Genomic DNA, 17,326 nt, shown 5'->3' on the forward strand with positions numbered 1-17,326 from the left:
TTGCACCAACTCTCAAGGTGAGAAAGGGCAATGCACGGTACCGAAGAGGCTAGCAAAGGTGAAAAGGTGAGAGTGCGTATAATCCATGAACTCAACATTAGTCAAAAGAACTCATATACTTATTGCAAAAATTTTAGAAGCCATCAAAAAATTCAAGTACTACGCGCATTCTCCTAGGGGGATAGATTGGTAGGAAAAGACCATCGCTCGTTCCCGACCACCACTCATAAGGATGCACAAGCCAGGTACACTTCATGTTTCAAATTTGTTACACAACTTTACCCATACGTGCATGCTACGGGACTTGCAACTTCAACACAAGTATTTTACAAATTCACAATTATCAACTAGCACGACTTTGATATTATTACCTCCGTATCTCAGAACAATTATCAAGCACCAAACTTATCTTTAGTATTCAATTTACTCAAAAGAAAGTTTCACATGTCTTGAACACTAAGTATATTAACATTAAGCAAATTATCATGCTATCAATGACTCTCAAAATAGTCTAAGTGAAGCATGAGAGATCAATAGTTTCTTTAAAACAAATCCACCACCGTGCTCTAAAAGATGTAAGTGAAGTACTAGAGCAAAAATTATCATGCTCAAAAGATATAAGTGAAGCACTATGAGCAAAACTATCAAGCTCAAAAGATATAAGTGAAGCACATAGAGTATTCTAACAAATTTCAATTCATGTATGGCTCTCTCAAAAGATGTGTACAGCAAGTATGATTGTGGTAGACTAACAAGCAAAGACACAAATAATACAAGACGCTCCAAGCAAAACACATATCATGTTGGTGAATAAAAATATAGCTCCAAGTAAATTACCGATGAAAGTGGACGAAAGAGGGGATGCCTTCCGGGGCATCCTCAAGCTTTGACTTTTTAGTGTCCTTGGATTATCTTGGGGGTGCCATGAGCATTCCTAAGCTTAGGCTCTTGCCACTCCTTGTTCCATAATCCATCAAAAGAATTTACGCAAAACTTGAAAACTTCACAACACAAAACTCAACAGAAATCTCGTGAGCTCCGTTAGAGAAAGAAAACAAAAGACTACTTCAAGGTACTGTAATGAACTCATTCTTTATTTATATTGGTGTTAAACCTACTGTATTCCAACTTCTCTATGGTTTATAAACTAATTTACTAGCCATAGATTCATCAAAATAAGCAAACAACACACGAAAAACAGAATCTATCAAAAACAGAACAGTCTGTAGCAATCTGTAACTAACACAAACTTATGGAACTCTAAAAATTCTACAAAAATAGGAAGTCCTGGACAATTTGTTTATTGATCATCAGCATAAAGAATCAACGCAAAATCACGTTCCTGTGATTTATCATAACTAAATTCGTGCGCGCAAAGTTTCTATTTTTCAGCAGAATCAAATCAACTATCATCGTAGGTTATCCTATAGGTCCTACTTGGCACAAACACTAATTAAAACATAAAACCACATCCAAACAGAAGGTAGATGGATTATTTATTCCTAAACAGAAGCAAAAACAAAAAACACAAAATAAAATTGGGTTGCCTCCCAATAAGCGCTATCGTTTAACGCCCCTAGCTACGCATAAAAGCAAGGATAGATCTAGGTATTGCCATCTTTGGTAAGCAATCCATAAGTGGCTCTCATGATAGATTCATATGGTAATTTTATTTTCTTTCTAAGGAAGTGTTCCATACCCTTCTTTAAGGGAAATTGGAATCTAATATTCCCTTCCTTCATATCAATAATTGCACCAATCGTTCTAAGGAATGGTCTATCAAGAATAATAGGACATGAAGGATTGCAACCTATGTCAAGAACGATAAAATCTACGGGCACATAATTCCTATTTGCAACAATAAGAACATCATTAATTCTTCCCATAGGCTTTTTAATAGTGGAATTCGCAAGATGCAAGTTTAGAGAGCAATCATCAAAATCACGAAAATCTAGCAAATCACATAAAGTTTTGGGGATAGTAGAGACACTAGCACCCAAATCACACAAAGCATGAAACTCAAAATCTTTAATTTTAATTTTAATAATAGTTTCCCACTCATCATAGAGTTTTCTAGGGATAGAAACTTTCAACTCAAGTTTTTCTTCATAAGGTTGCATCAAGGCATCAACAATGTGTTCGGTAAAGGCCTTATTTTGACTATAAGCATGAGGAGATTCTAGCACGGATTGCAATAAGGAAATACAACCAATCAAAGAGCAATTTTCATAATTAAATTCCTTGAGATCCAAAATAGTGGGTTTAGCAACATCACGGTTTTTATTTATTTCAATCCCACTTTCATCAATTTCATCATCAAGATCTAGAAACTCCGAATTCTTAGAACGCCTTCTAGGTAAAGGAAGATAATCTTCAGATTCATGAAGATTCATATTGCAAAACAAAGATTTAATGAGGGACACATCAATAACTTTTAGATCTTCATCTTGATTTTCATAGGGATTGGAAGAACACGCTTTAATAAAGGAATCTTTGGAAGCACGCATCCTAGCGGTTCTTTTCTTGCACTCATCAATGGAAATTCTCATGGCTTTGAGAGACTCATTGATATCATTCTTAGGAGGAATAGATCTAACCTTTAGATAATCAATTTCAAGAGAAATTCTATCAACGTTCCTAGCCAAATCATCAACTTTAAGCAATTTCTCTTCAAGCAAAGCATTAAAATTCTTTTGTGAATTCATAAACTCTTTAACACTACTCTCAAATTCAGAGGACATCTTATTAAAATTTCCATAAGAGTTGTTGTAGGAATTTCCATAAATATTAGAAGGATTACTAGGATAAGGCCTACGATTAAAATTCCCTCTATAAGCGTTGTTTCCAAAACTATTCCTGCCAACAAAATTCACATCCATACATTCATTATTATTCTCACGCAAAGTAGATAAAGGCATATCATTGGGATCAAGAGGAGTATTTTTTGGAGAAAACATCTTCATAAGTTCATCCATCTTTTCACTCAAAACATTAATTTCTTCTATAGCATGCACTTTTTTACTAGAAGATCTTTCGGTGTGCCATTGAGAATAATTAGCCATAATATTATCAAGCAATTTGGTAGCATCCCCTAACATAATTTCCATAAAGTGCCTCCTGCGGCCGAATCTAAAAGATTTCTAGAAGCAAAGTTCAATCCGGCATAAAAATTTTGTATGATCATCCATAAATTCAAACCATGAGTAGGGCAATTGCGAAGCATTAATTTCATTCTTTCCCAAGATTGGGCAACATGCTCATGATCAAGTTGTTTAAAATTCATGATATCGTTCCTAAGAGTGATAATCTTAGCGGGAGGAAAATACTTAGAGATAAAAGCATCTTTGCACTTGTTCCAAGAATCAATACTATTTTTAGGCAAAGACGAAAACCAAACTTTAGCACGATCTCTAAGTGAAAACGGAAATAATTTCAATTTGACAATATTGTTATCCGTATCTTTCTTCTTTTGCATATCACACAAATCAACAAAATTGTTTAGATGAGTAGCGGCATCTTCACTAGGAAGGCCGGCGAATTGATCTTTCATAACAAGATTCAACAAAGCGGTATTGATTTCACAAGACTCGTCATTATTAAGAGGAGCAATCGGAGTACTAAGGAAATCATTATTATCGGTATTCGAGAAATCACACAATTTGGTATTATCTTGCGCCATGGAAACAAGTAATCCAACACACAAGCAAACAGAAAGGCAAAGGGAAAAAGGCAAACGAGAAAGAGAGGAGGAGATTGGGAAAGAGAGGGCAAATAAAACGGCAAGGGTGAAGTGGGGGAGAGGAAAACGAGAGGCAAATGGCAAATAATGTAATGCGAGAGATAGGGATTGCGATAGGTACTTGGTATGGTTAACTTGCTTGCGTGAGCCTCCCCGGCAACGGCGCCCGAAATTCTTCTTGCTACCTCTTGAGCACTGCGTTGGATTTCCCCGAAGAGGAGAGGATGATGCAGTAAAGTAGCGTAAGTATTTCCCTCAGTTTTTGAGAACCAATGTATCAATCCAGTAGGAGACCACGCACAAGTCCCTCGTACCTACACAAAACGATAGCAACTCGAAACCAACACTTAGGGGTTGTCAATCCCTTCACGGTCACTTAAGAGAGTGAGATCTGATAGAGATAATATTTTTGGTATTTTTGATAGATAGATGCAAATTAAAAGTAAAAGGCAAAGTAAAAACAAAGCAAGTAAATAAAGTGATATAGATTGATATGATGAGAATAGACCCGGGGGCCATAGGTTTCACTAGTGGCTTCTCTCAAGAGCATAAGTATTCTACGGTGGGTGAACAAATTACTATTGAGCAATTGACATAATTGAGCATAGTTGTGAGTATATCTAGGCAATGATCATGTATATAGGCATCACGTCCAAAACAAGTAGATCGAAACGATTCTGCATCTACTACTATTACTCCACTCATCGACCGCTATCCAGCATGCATCTAGAGTATTAAGTAAAAACAGAGTAACGCCGTAAGCAAGATGACATGATGTAGAGGGATAAATTCATGCAATATGATAAAAACCCCATCTTGTTATCCTCGATGGCAACAATACAATACGTGCCTTGCAACTCTTTCTGTCACTGAGTAAGGACACTGCAAGATTGAACCCAAAGCTAAGCACTTCTCCCATTGCAAGAACTACCAATCTAGTTGGCCAAACCAAAAAGATAATTCGAAGAGACTTGCAAAGATAACTCAATCATACATAAAAGAATTCAGAGAAGAATCAAATATTTTCCATAGATAATACTGGATCATAAACCCACAATTCATCGGTCTTAACAAACACACCGCAAAAAGAAGATTACATCGAATAGATCTCCATGAGAGAGGGGAAGAACATTGTATTGAGATCCAAAAAGAGAGAAGAAGCCATCTAGCTACTAGCTATGGACCCGAAGGTCTGAAGTAAACTACTCACACTTCATCGGAGGGGCTATGGTGATGATGTAGAAGCCCTCCATGGTGGATGCCCCCTCCGGCGGAGCTCCGGAACAGGCCCCAAGATTAGATCTCGTGGATACAGAAGGTTGCGGCGGTGGAATTAGGTTTTTGGCTCCTGTTCTGATCGTTCGGGGATACGTAGGTATATATAGGAGGAAGGAGTACGTCGGTGGAGCTCCGAGGGGCCCACGAGGTAGGGGGGCGCGCCCTCCACCCTCGTGACCTCCTCGGAAGCTTCTTGGAGTAGGGTCCAAGTCTCCTGGATCACGTTCGGTTGGAAAATCACGATCCCGAAGGTTTCATTCCGTTTGGACTCCGTTTGATATTCTGTTTCTTCGAAATACTGAAAAAGGCAAAAAACAACAATTCTGGGCTGGGCCTCCGGTTAATAGGTTAGTCCCAAAAGTAATATAAAAGTGGAAAATAAAGCCCAATATAGTCCAAAACATTAGATAAAGTAGCATGGAGCAATCAAAAATTATAGATACGTTGGAGACATATCAGCTGCCTGGATGATAGGAGATCAACTTCAGGCCATTGTGTTTTCGTAGGAGGAAATCTAGTGTCTTGGAGAAGCAAGAAACAACCCGTTGTTTCCAAATCAACCGCAGAGGCTGCATACAGATCCATGTCTCAGGGATTGAGTGAGTTGTTATGGACAAGAAATCTATTAGAAGAGCTGAAGATATTGAAGACCAGTTGTATGAATGTATGGTGGCGACAACAAGTCGACAATTAACATAGCAAACAACCCAGTTCAACATGATAGAACCAAACATGTGGAGATTGATAGATTCTTTATTAAAGAAAACTGGATGCTGGGATTATCAAGATAGAGTATATGAGTTCAGGACAACAAATTGCAAATTACTTGACTAAAGGACTGGGAACTAGAGAGTGTAGTTCAACGTGTGATAAGATGAGAATGATATATATCTACCACCCATCTTGAGGGGGAGTGTTGACCAGTATGGGGGCCTGGCCCATCCCATTGTTAGCATAGGGCCCAAGCCCATGTGTATCCGACCGAGATGAGAGCACCAGCTGTCTGGAGAGGAGTGAGAGCCACACACGACAGGATCACAGGAGCCTCAGCCGTCACACACACACACACAAAGGTACTCTCCCGATACAACATAATCACATAACACGTTGGCTACAGGCGTGAATCAAAAGTATATGGAGAAACAAGATAGAAAGATCAAGCTGTGTAAATAGTAAATACTATTTCAATGCACACTAAATGGTGCCTTGTATTAAAACTGTGCCAGAAACAATTGGATAAGCAACATGAAACATAAGGGATAAAGATTAAAAGATGTGGACACACCATGCTATAGCATCAGAACCTCAAGAAAATGGAGTATTTGGCCAGATTGATGCATTCCACGGGTGCCCAGGTAACTTCTGTATGAGAAACGAGATCGTCTAAATGTACTCCTGCCCAGTTAAATGCTCGTTTCAATTTGACTACAAGTTTTGTAGTGCCTTCGGAAGGTTTCTCCGGGGGCCTTTGGTTGTTGTGGACTGATGAAGTTCTTCTCTCAGTCAAGTTCTCAAGCAGATATCTTATCCTAGCTCTTGTGCATCATATAGCTACTAATGTAGAATTTGTGTTGGCTTGTGTCTATGGAGATCCACACCATTACTTTACTAGAATGACATGGGACCATATTTTCAACTTTGTTAATGAAAATCTAGGCAAGCCAGTTATCTGCTTAGGAGACTGGAATAACATCATGTGTGATATGGACACTACCTCTGTCAATGCTAATAAGTACCATATGCGTGCTTTTAATACCTTTGTCAAGCAATGTGGTCTTTTTGATATGGGTTATAGTGGTCCAGCCTATATGTGGACGAACAAAAGATTTTCTTCCACTCCCATATTTGAAAGGCTCGACCGATGTCTGGCCAATGCTGAATGGTGTGCGCTTTTTCCCAATACAAATGTCTTCAATTTGCCTATCATGCTTAGCAATCATGCTCCTATCCTTGTTTCCACTCAATCTAATTTTCACAAACCTAGACTTACTTTTAAATTTGAGAATTGGTGGACTTTTGAAGATGACTTCCAAACTGTAGCTAAAAATGCATGGGAAACTAGTGCGAACAAATCCTTCTATGCCAGATCAACTAACCTTGCAGGTACTTTAAAAAATGGTGCAAGAAGAAGAAGCCGATCCAGCAACAACTAGATTGCTTGCAAAGTCAGATAAACCAAATACAAATGCATCCACTACAGCAACAGGATCACAATCTGGAAGCAAAGCTGGTAGGCCAGTATGAGGTAAATCTTACAAAACTCACTGAGTATTATCAACAACGTGCAAAAAACCATTGGGCTATTTTCGGTGATAGGAATACAACTTTCTTCCACAATGCAGTTCAGAAACGTAAGCGCAGAAACATAATTGTATCCATTCATGATGCCCACGGAAATGAATTGTTTGATCCGAATGACATTGCTAATGAATTTGTCAATTACTTTAGATCCATCTTTACCTCCTCATCTTCTAACACTATTAGATATATCCCAAATATGAATGTACAGAATCATGTAGATGATTTCACCAACTCAGTGCTGGATAAGCAAGAAATTTTGGAAATATTAAAGGCCATGAGAAGGAATGCATCTCCAGGTCCAGATGGATTTAATGTTGCCTTCTATGTTTCAGCGTGGCTTGGATTGGTGATGATGTCACAAAAGTGGTGACGAGCTTCTACACCTCAGGTATCCTTCCACCACATGTCAATGATACCCAAATTGCTCTCATTTCGAAGAAACTAGCTTGTCACATACCTTCTGATTTTAGACCCATAAGTTTATGCAATGTAGTCTATAAGATTATTGCAAAATCTTTAGCTAATAGACTGAAAATGCATCTACCTGATTACATTCATCCCTCTCAACAAGCTTTTATTGGAGGTAGACGCATTAGTAACAACATTGTTGTAGCTCAAGAGATAGCCCATTCCTTCTCACTTACCTCTTACAAAAGCCATGATTTTATGTTAAAAATTGATTTAGCTAAGGCTTTTGATAGAATAGAATGGCATTGCATTGTTTCAGCTCTCGCACGCAAGGGGCTAATGGTCATTTCATAAAACTGATTCATGCTTGCATCTCTTCGCCAATGTTCTCTGTCATCATTAATGACCAATCATATGCTAAATTTAATGGCTCCAGAGGCATCAGACAGGGTTGTCCTTTGTCGCCATATCTTTTTGTCCTTGCATTGAATGAACTATCTTACAGCTACAGGAAGCTTTGCAAGCCAATCATCTCACAGGCATTTTACTTGGACCAAATTGCCCCCCTATTCACTCTCTCATGTTTGCAGATGACCTTATCGCTTGCGGGAAAGCTAACATGTGTGAAGCTCAAACTATCTCTAATATTTTACGTCAATTCTGTGAAAACCCAGGTCAGATTCCTAATTGGAGTAAGTCTGGTATCCTTTTTAGTAAGAATGTTCCTTTGCCGGATAGAGAGAATATTAAAAGAATCTTTCCAGCCCCAAATATTGACAATTCCTTTGTACATCTAGGACACCCTCTTATTTTGCCATCTAAAGACAGATCAACGGCTTATGGTTTTATTTATGATAAATTCAAGTCAAAACTCTCCAGCTACAAAGCTAATCGATTATCCCATGCAGCGAGACTTACCCTCATTAAATCAGTTTTCGCCTCAATTTCTGTCTACTACATGTCAAATATTCTCTTCTCAAAAAAATCCTAAGTAAGCTAACAGCTATCATTAGGAATTTCTAGTGGACAGGTGTTCAAGAAGACCAAACTACTAAAAGCCTTTGTCTGAGAGCATGGGCTGACATATGCATGGATAAAAAAGCAAGTGGTCTAGGCATAGGAAGTCTACAGGCAATCAATCAAGGACTCATACTCTCTGCAGCTTGGAGGCTTGCAAAGGAACCACACACCCAACTAGCTCAGATCCTCAAGGCTAAATACCATAATGACACATCTATATGGAGGGCAAAACACAACATACCAAAATCTGTTTTCTGGACATCAATATTGAAGGTAAGACCACTTCTCATTTCAGCCACTGCTTATCAGGTGGTAGATGGAAATAGTTAGATATGGAGCACTCCTTGGGTTCAGGGTTGGGAAGTCATTTATGACAATCTAATCATTCAGCAACAGGCCTTTAGTTACCCTGCTCAAATAAAAGATCTTTGGCTTCCTGGGCGAAAAGCTTGGAACATAAACTTGACCAATTCTCTATTTTCTCCTGAAGTAGCTAACTCTATACTTCAAACTCCCATAATTGATGCTACTGGTCAGGACATTCTAGTATGGAAGCTAACCCCTACAGGTCTATTCTCTCCAAAGAGTGCATACAAACATTGTTTCGATAACCTCCAACTTCCACCAAGAGAGAGACCGAAGATAGTTCCTCCACATATTGTAGCTTTGCTCAATCAGGTGTGGAATGAGAAACAAATGACGTCGCGTGTTCAAACTTTCGCTTGGAGACTTCTTCGGAATGCACTCCCCATAGGTGATAGGGCAGGCAAGTACTGTAAGCATATTACCGAAACATGTTCTAGGTGTGGTCAAGGTTGGAAAAAGCGGTAGGCGTAAGCGAGGCGGTTGGCCTTCGCCTAGTGCCTAGGCAGTGCCTAAGCGGCCTAGGCGTGGCCTAGGCGGTAATATAGTTTTTACTCGTAGTGTATTTGTGATTATTATATGGGTGTTGATATTAGTTTAGGGCATATAAATAAGTTAATAGCATCTACTGCCATTGGAATATAACCCGTTGGGCATATCAGTGCAGTATGTGGCATGATTTCTTACTTGGGTAGGCAAATCCTTGCTTTTCCTGCCTAGACCTCCATTTATGCCCTAGGCGAGGCATTTGGCCATTGCCTAGTGCCTAGGCGTGCCTAAGCGCCTCCTAGGCACTGCCTTTTCCAACAGAGGGTGTGGTAAGCTTGAGGATGAAATGCATCTCTTCTTTCTTCGCCCTTTTTCAAAAGCAACCTGGTATAGCTTTCCTTGGTTTCTTAAAACTGAAATTTTTGCCCAAAACAATACTTCAATTCCTCACATGATACAGGTCCTGCTTGATTCGCATCATCCTCACATGAGTGTTGAATCAATATACACTTTTCTGTGGTGTATTTGGGAAACTCGAAATGACTCTGTTTTCTGTAGGAAAGCTTGCAACCCTTCCCAGGTTTACGCAGTGGTAATGGCAATTATACAGGGAGCTAAACTTGAGTTTGAAGCCTCTTTCCAGGTTTGCAGTGAAGGTGATTTGAATGATCCTCATGTGGATGCAAAACATGGTTTAGGACTGCAGGATCATGTTCCCCAGCAGATGACTCCATCTCCTGGAAGCACCATCACAAATATCACCAGCTTTTCAGGGCCTGTTATCTTTTCAGATGCTTCTTGGACTATAGGTTCTAATGGCCAGCCGACACTTGCAGGACTAGGTATATTCATTCGGATGGGGAACGAAGGAAGATGCTCTCAGCTTTGTATCTCGACTGTCTCCCCACCAGTGACTTCAGTCATTTTGGCTGAAGCTTTCAGTTTGATGCTCGCAACTCAAATTGTAGGAATGCTTCAGCTTCAGCAAGCCACCTTCTTGACGGACAGTGCTACGTTGGCAAAGGCTGCGGCAGCTCAAAGCCCGATTCTTGCACCAGGACACTGGACCATCAGGCCACAACTAGCTTACATAGCAGCTTCTTCAGCCTTTAACTCATCAAGGATCTATCATATTCCCAGGAACTACAATTTTCGAGCTCATCATCAGGCAAAACTTGCACTAAAGCTTAAGAATAGAACATTTAGCTTCAAGTGCTTAGCTTCAGGCAATGATACATGCCTCAATGCTCATGTAATGGTGCAATCTCTAGTGTTGCAATGCACATTTGTACATGTACATTGTTGCTAGATCAATAAAATATTATGTGTTCCAAAAAAAAAACTTAAAAAGCAGGCTAGCACTGGCTATAGTCATGATGAAACGGAGCACCTAACAGCATCAATTCATAGAAAGGGTAAATTCGCAGCACAGCCAGGATGACATGAAAGTCTTGCGACAGCAAATATTTTGAGCTACAAAGACAACATGCTATGACTATTTATATGGTTCTCATGCATTGTGCAGCAACATTCTCTATATGTGTAACAACTACAACCACTTCGCAGACTCTGGTATCTCCTTTCCTTACTTGCAGTTCTTCCACTTCTCTTGCACAACATGAGAATGCTTCTGTCCAAACCAAAAACAGACAAAAAAACAGAGATACCATCTACAATCCTACATTTACCAATACATCAGTCCATTGCATTTCGATTTCATATGATACAAATACATCGAGTGAGAGAAAACACATATAGATAGGCAGTCAGGGACAGTGATGGAGGCTTGGTGCAAACCCTCCAGTGTGTCAGATGAAGCACGGGCAATGAAGGTGCTGCATGTTGCTGAAGCGCGGTCCAGGAGGAGGCAGTGGCCGCAGCGGAAGGCTGTCGCAAGGAGGGTCGAGGAAGAGCTAGTGGTGGTGCGCACTGATGCTTCTACTCCGACATCGGCCATCTGCAACGTACTTTATTTTTATTGAATCAAGAACAGTATTCTGAATGTACTTTATTTTACTCTCACAATGTATGAAACTTTTAGACAATTGATCAAATACATTGTCAAGGAGGACATAAAAATAGTATGAATTAACTTGCTTAATAAAATGGCAAGGATTACATCTTACTGGGTATGCTTTTCTTTTTCTTCCAGAATACATATGCACACTTGCAGGATGCAAAACTTCACTAGTCTGAATGGAAAATACCTCCAGCAGATTATTACACTCGAAATGAAAATAGCGAGAAGAACTACACCTCATAGGTTCATTCATTGCTTCTATTGTACGACTAGCAACTCCTAAAACACGTAAGCATGCATCTTCATTCTGAAAATTCCAGTGTTAGCTAGCTGTTAGTCACACAGATGCCAGTGTAACCTTCAAGTTCATCGGATGTCATTTTGAATAAAGAGAATAGGAACAACATAATTATTTGACCACTAAGAACTTTCAAAAGTAATACCATATTGTATATGGTGGAAGCATGCGTGTAGGGAACCGTCCAAGAATGAAACATCCCTTTATAGAGAAGTAATTGTTGCAATTGAGCACCCAAACTAATGCTCAAAACATCTTACAAGACAACCGTTCTCATGTACAACTACAGTGTCATTACCTATATCAACAATAATTTCTCAAATCAGTTTCCACAAATGTTCCTTCATCAATGAATCGTCTATATAGCACCCCTAAAACCTAAAAAAGGATTCGTCTATAGCATATGTAAGAACTACTTTATGCTAATGACAGATCCATCTTTTTACCAGCACATTGCTAATTAAATGCATGCTCCTGTATATATATACAGAAGAGTGAAAACATAAAATTCTTCCTAGAGAATGCACCTTGCTACTATTCAATTTTTGGATTTTTTACCAATACATGAACAATCAGATATTCCAGAAAATTTACCATGGAAATATCCAGAATTGTTTCGCAACTATGAATGCATAGCGCACCCAGTTGATCTAGACCTAGCTAAAATGAGGCTGTATAATTTCTATGAATTCTTTGTAAAAAATATTGTGAACTTGGGAGATCGGGAAGATATCAAAAATCGAACATGCAAGAAAATTAGTTAGCCTTGGTGGAAACAAAGGCAACCATGGGGCAGCTTGTAGACTCCCAGTTCTTTCTTAATTAGCAGTTCATCTAAGGAAGAAAGAAGGAGGTGTTCATCTAAAATAGGGAAGAAACAGGGCTATCACCTTTGGCCCGATCGAAGAAAAAAACTCCTAGCGTTGTTCCTCCTTCTCCACAGCCTTGAGGTCCTCCTCTTCTCTACCACATGGCCTTCTTCCTCTTCCTCTACCCCACTCCCAAAAACCAAAAATCCTAACTCTAGAAATTCAGAAAATCATGGAGGAGAGGGGAAGAAAACGAGGAGGGAGGTCTTACCGGAGAGAGGACAGCCGACCCATTATCGCCTCTTGCTCCGCCGGATCATTGCACGGTACTCCAAGCGCGAGAGGGGGAATAGCCGTCGGCTCCAGGTCATCCCTCCGGCGCCAGCGCTACCACCACCTCCGCAATCGGAGCAGGGGCCAGGGGAGAGGAACGCCATAGATGAAAACCGCTGTCAGCCTGTCACCTAAGGGCGTCTACAATGGTGAGCGCTTAAGGCATGTACAATGGTGGCATATGAATATATATGCCCCATGACAAAAAGTAATTTGAGGCACCTACATTTATTTTTTCTCCCCAATGCAAGCTATCACTAGTGGGCCTCATTAAGAAATAGAAAATAAAGACTCTAGTACACATGCATCTCTACTTTTCACTTCAATCTTTTCAACTTTTGTCACCGGACCACACTTTTTCTCTTCAAGCACCCGCCTCCTGGAGAGGATCCCGCTTCCCTATCCGAACCTACTTTACGTCATATCCGATCCTACATGGCATGCGAGGCATCACCTTGAGGCTATGCATTGTACATGCCCTTATGCAGGCTCTTAGATAGAAATAAATAAATAAAATAAATAAATTAAAAGGCACTAAGCGTTATCTATTCCAACGCTAGCCGCTCAACACAGGCGCTAAGTATCGCTGGAAATAGTGCTTTGCATAGGAGAAAAAAAGGGCTTAGCGCTCGTTTGCGTCGCCGCGGCATCCGATGCCAGGAATACGCCAGGAATTAACGTTGCAACTGCCGATGGAGGTATGGGGAGTGGCCTAGCTCCTAACGACCTAAAGATAAAATTACGTTGATGGAAAGTAACTTTATATTTGGCTGAGGTTTCATTAAACAAGACTAGCGTCTCGGTCGGTCGACCCGGGTGAATTAATTATTCTTCACTCCGGGTCGCTAAGGCGGGTCATAGTGAGAGTAACTTAATAGTGTAAGTTAGGTAGTACTCCCTCCGTCCGAAAATACTTGTCAGAGAAATGGATAAAAATGAATGTATCTATAACTAAAATACATCTAGATACATCCATTTCTGAGACAAGTATTTCCGGACGGAGGGAGTATAATATAATCATATTTTTTTTGCTTATGTTACATGTAGTTAATGAAGAGAGATGTTTAGAGTAACATAAATACATAATACTTCTAACGCTTTTCGAGAAAGGATGAATCTACATACTAATAAATGAAGCCATCTATGTCACGAAGCCAGATCCTCTAACGTGCTAAGGAAAGGCAGGGAGACCTACAGTCCCTTGACTTTGCTTCACTGCCGGCGCATGAACAAGGATCTAACCTGCGTTTATATATAGTAATTTTTCTATAGTAACAAGGTGCATTATTTTAGCTACAGTGCCTGCTTAGCTCTCTGACTTGCCTCAATGATTTTACACAAGGGAGCACTGTAGCTTCCCTGCCTTCGCTCTAGCACGTCGGAGGAGCCAGTTCCCTGTGACACTACTACTATGTTACTTTGTGTGGAAGGTTATTGAACTCACGATATATTGATCGGGTGCGATATGCACGTATATATAAGTACATAGGGGAGCCACGTCATCAACTGTAATGAAAGGAGGAGGACTTATTTTACAAGAAATACACGTGCAATATCTACATCTCAACACCCCCCAAAGTCGAAGCGGCACCATGGTCGATGCAAAGACTGGATCGGAACTCCTCGAAGGACGCGATAGAAAAGCCCTTGGTTATAATGTCAGCAAACTATTGGGAGGTGGGGACATGTAGCCCGCGTACATGACCAAGAGCTACATGCTCCCGAACAAAATGGATATCAATCTCAATGTGCTTGGTGCTTCGATGATGACCCGGGTTGGCGGAGAGGTAGACCGCGGAGACGTTGTCACAGTAGACAATCGTGGCCTTGTCAACCGGAGCAAGAGCTCATGTAGAAGCTGACGAAGCCAGGAACACTCGGCGACGACGTTGGCAACGACACGGTACTCTGCTTCAGCGCTAGAGCGGGAGACTATGGGATGCCGCTTGGACGACCAGGAGATGAGTGATGGTCCAAGGTAGACGCAATAGCCAGAGGCGGAGCGACGCGTGTCGGGGCAACCGACCCAGTCAGCGTCAGAATAAGCAGTCAAGTCCAGAGAGGACGAAGCTTGAAGTGACAACCCGAGATCCAAGGTGCCACAGATATAGCGAAGAATGCGCTTGACTGGTCCAGTGAGCATCACGAGGAGCATGCATTTGGAGGCACACCTGCTGCACGGCGTACTGAAGCTCTGGACGAGTAAGAGTAAGGTACTGAAGAGCACCAACAATTGACCAGTAGAACGGAGCATCTGAAGCTGGAGAACCATCTGTGGCAGAGAGCTTGGCCTTTGTATCGAGAGGCGTGGTAGCCGGTTTGCAGTTAAGCATCCCGGCATGGTCCGAAAGCTCATGAGCAAACTTCCGCTCATGAAGAAAGAAGCCATCTGCCCAGCGAAGAACCTCAATCCCGAGGAAATAGTGCACAAGACCTAAGTCCTTAATGGCGAACTCAGCACGAAGACGGTCAGTGAGCTATCAAAGAAGAGCAGTCGAGCATGCTGTCAAGATGATGTCGTCGACATAGAGCAGCAAGAAAGCAGGAGCATCGCCCTAGTTGTAGACAAACAATGAAGCATCGGAGCGAGTGGAGCAGAAGACAAGCTGATGAAGAAATGCTGCGATGCGCTGGTACCAAGTCCGAGGAGCTTGCTTAAGCCCATAAAAGGACCGAGAGAGCAAGCACACATGATCAGGAGAGCACTCATCAACGATCCCGTGGGGTGCTGACAGAACACTTGTTCTTCAAGATGACCATGAAGGAAGGCATTAGAGACGTCCATCTGATGCACAGGCCAAGAGCGGGACACCGCAAGCTGAAGAACAGTCCGAATCGTCCCGGGTTTGACCACCAGGGCAAAAGTATCGGCGAAGTCGACACCGGCGCGCTGAAGAAAGCCACAAACAACTCAACGCGCTTTGTGGCGATCGAGAGACGTGGGACAAGCTGCCAAGTGTGATTGTGTTGCAAGGCGTCAAATTCCTCCTTCATTGCGGCAAACCACAATGGGTCGCGAAGCGCGGCATGGGCGGAGGTCGGCAAAGGCGACGGTGATGGCGCGGACGTCGAAGCCACACAGGTGTACTCCTCCGAGGAGTACCGGGTACTCGGCCGGTAGACACCCGTACAGGACCGAGTGACGGGGCCGGCGGGTTGTGGAGCCACGGCAGCCCCGATGGACCCAACTCCAGTAGAGTCAGCGTTCGGTGAAGATGCAGCCGCCGGTGTAGGAGTCGGTGAAGAGGCCGGTGACGGGCCGGGCGAAGATGCCGCGGAGGCCGGCGAGGCCGACTGGGTTGCCGTAGAGGCCGGCGAGGCCGGCGTAGACACCGACGAGCCTGGCGAAGGAGGCGCGGCTGGGGAGGCAGCATGCGTCAGCTGTAACACCGTACAACCAAGGGGCGCACCACGCCGTGGCAGAGAGCCGGGGCGGACAGTGTCGACCAAAGAGGGGCCGGGCGCCGAGGAAGAATCCACCTATTGTTCCTGTTTAAACGGGAAACAAAACTCGTCGAAATAAACATGCCGAGATGTGATGACGCGGTGAGAAACCGGATCATAACACCTATAGCCCTTAGTGTTAACCGGGTAACCGACGAAGACACACAGGTGGGAATGAGGGGCAAGTTTTGAGGGGAAGTGGTGGCAGTGCTCGGATAACAAAGACAACCAAAAATACGAAGACTGTCATATGAGGGTGGAGACCCGAAGAGAAGGTGGTGTGGTGTAAAATTCCATCGGGTGTGACAGACGAAGGTTAATGAGGAGGGTGGCAGTAGCGAGAGCGTCGGGCCAGAAGCGAGGAGGCATGTAGGCATGGAATAAGAGGGTACAGACGCAATCATTGAGAGTGGCAAGGATGCGTTCAGCCTGACCGTTCTGCTGTGAAGTGTAAGGACATGTGAGCTGGAAATTTGTGCCATGGGTGGAGAGAAGGTTGCGGATGGTGGTGTTGTCGAACTCTTTCCCGTTATCAGTTTGGAAGGTGAGGATGGGAAGACCAAATTGCGTAGACACATAAGAATAGAAGGCAGTAAGGGTGCGACAACTTCAAACTTCTTATGCAAAGGAAAAGTCCACACAAAGTGAGAGTAGTCATCTAAGATGACAAGATAATATAGAAAACCAATATTACTAGCAACGGTAGAGGTCCAGACATCACTAGGATTAACTCAAAAGGTAACGACACAACTGTGGATGAAGTACTAAAGGGAAGGCGAGCATGTTTGCCCAGACGGCATGCGTGACAAGAGTGCATATCCATT

The 17,326-nt window shown here is 42.1% G+C and overlaps 1 long non-coding RNA gene across 1 annotated transcript; it reads right to left on the reverse strand.

Annotated features, from left to right (window-relative positions):
* Positions 1–11,175: 11,175 nt before the first annotated feature.
* On the reverse strand, positions 11,176–13,200 carry LOC119324394. Its single transcript, XR_005156914.1, has 2 exons — positions 12,997–13,200; positions 11,176–11,555 (listed from the first exon to the last, which is right to left on the reverse strand). It is a non-coding gene; the product is annotated as an uncharacterized LOC119324394 (long non-coding RNA).
* Between the last annotated feature and the right edge of the window lie 4,126 nt (positions 13,201–17,326).

The sequence above is a fragment of the Triticum dicoccoides genome, chromosome 6B (genome assembly GCF_002162155.2).
Source record: "Triticum dicoccoides isolate Atlit2015 ecotype Zavitan chromosome 6B, WEW_v2.0, whole genome shotgun sequence".
In the NCBI taxonomy this organism is placed as follows: Eukaryota; Viridiplantae; Streptophyta; class Magnoliopsida; order Poales; family Poaceae; genus Triticum; species Triticum dicoccoides.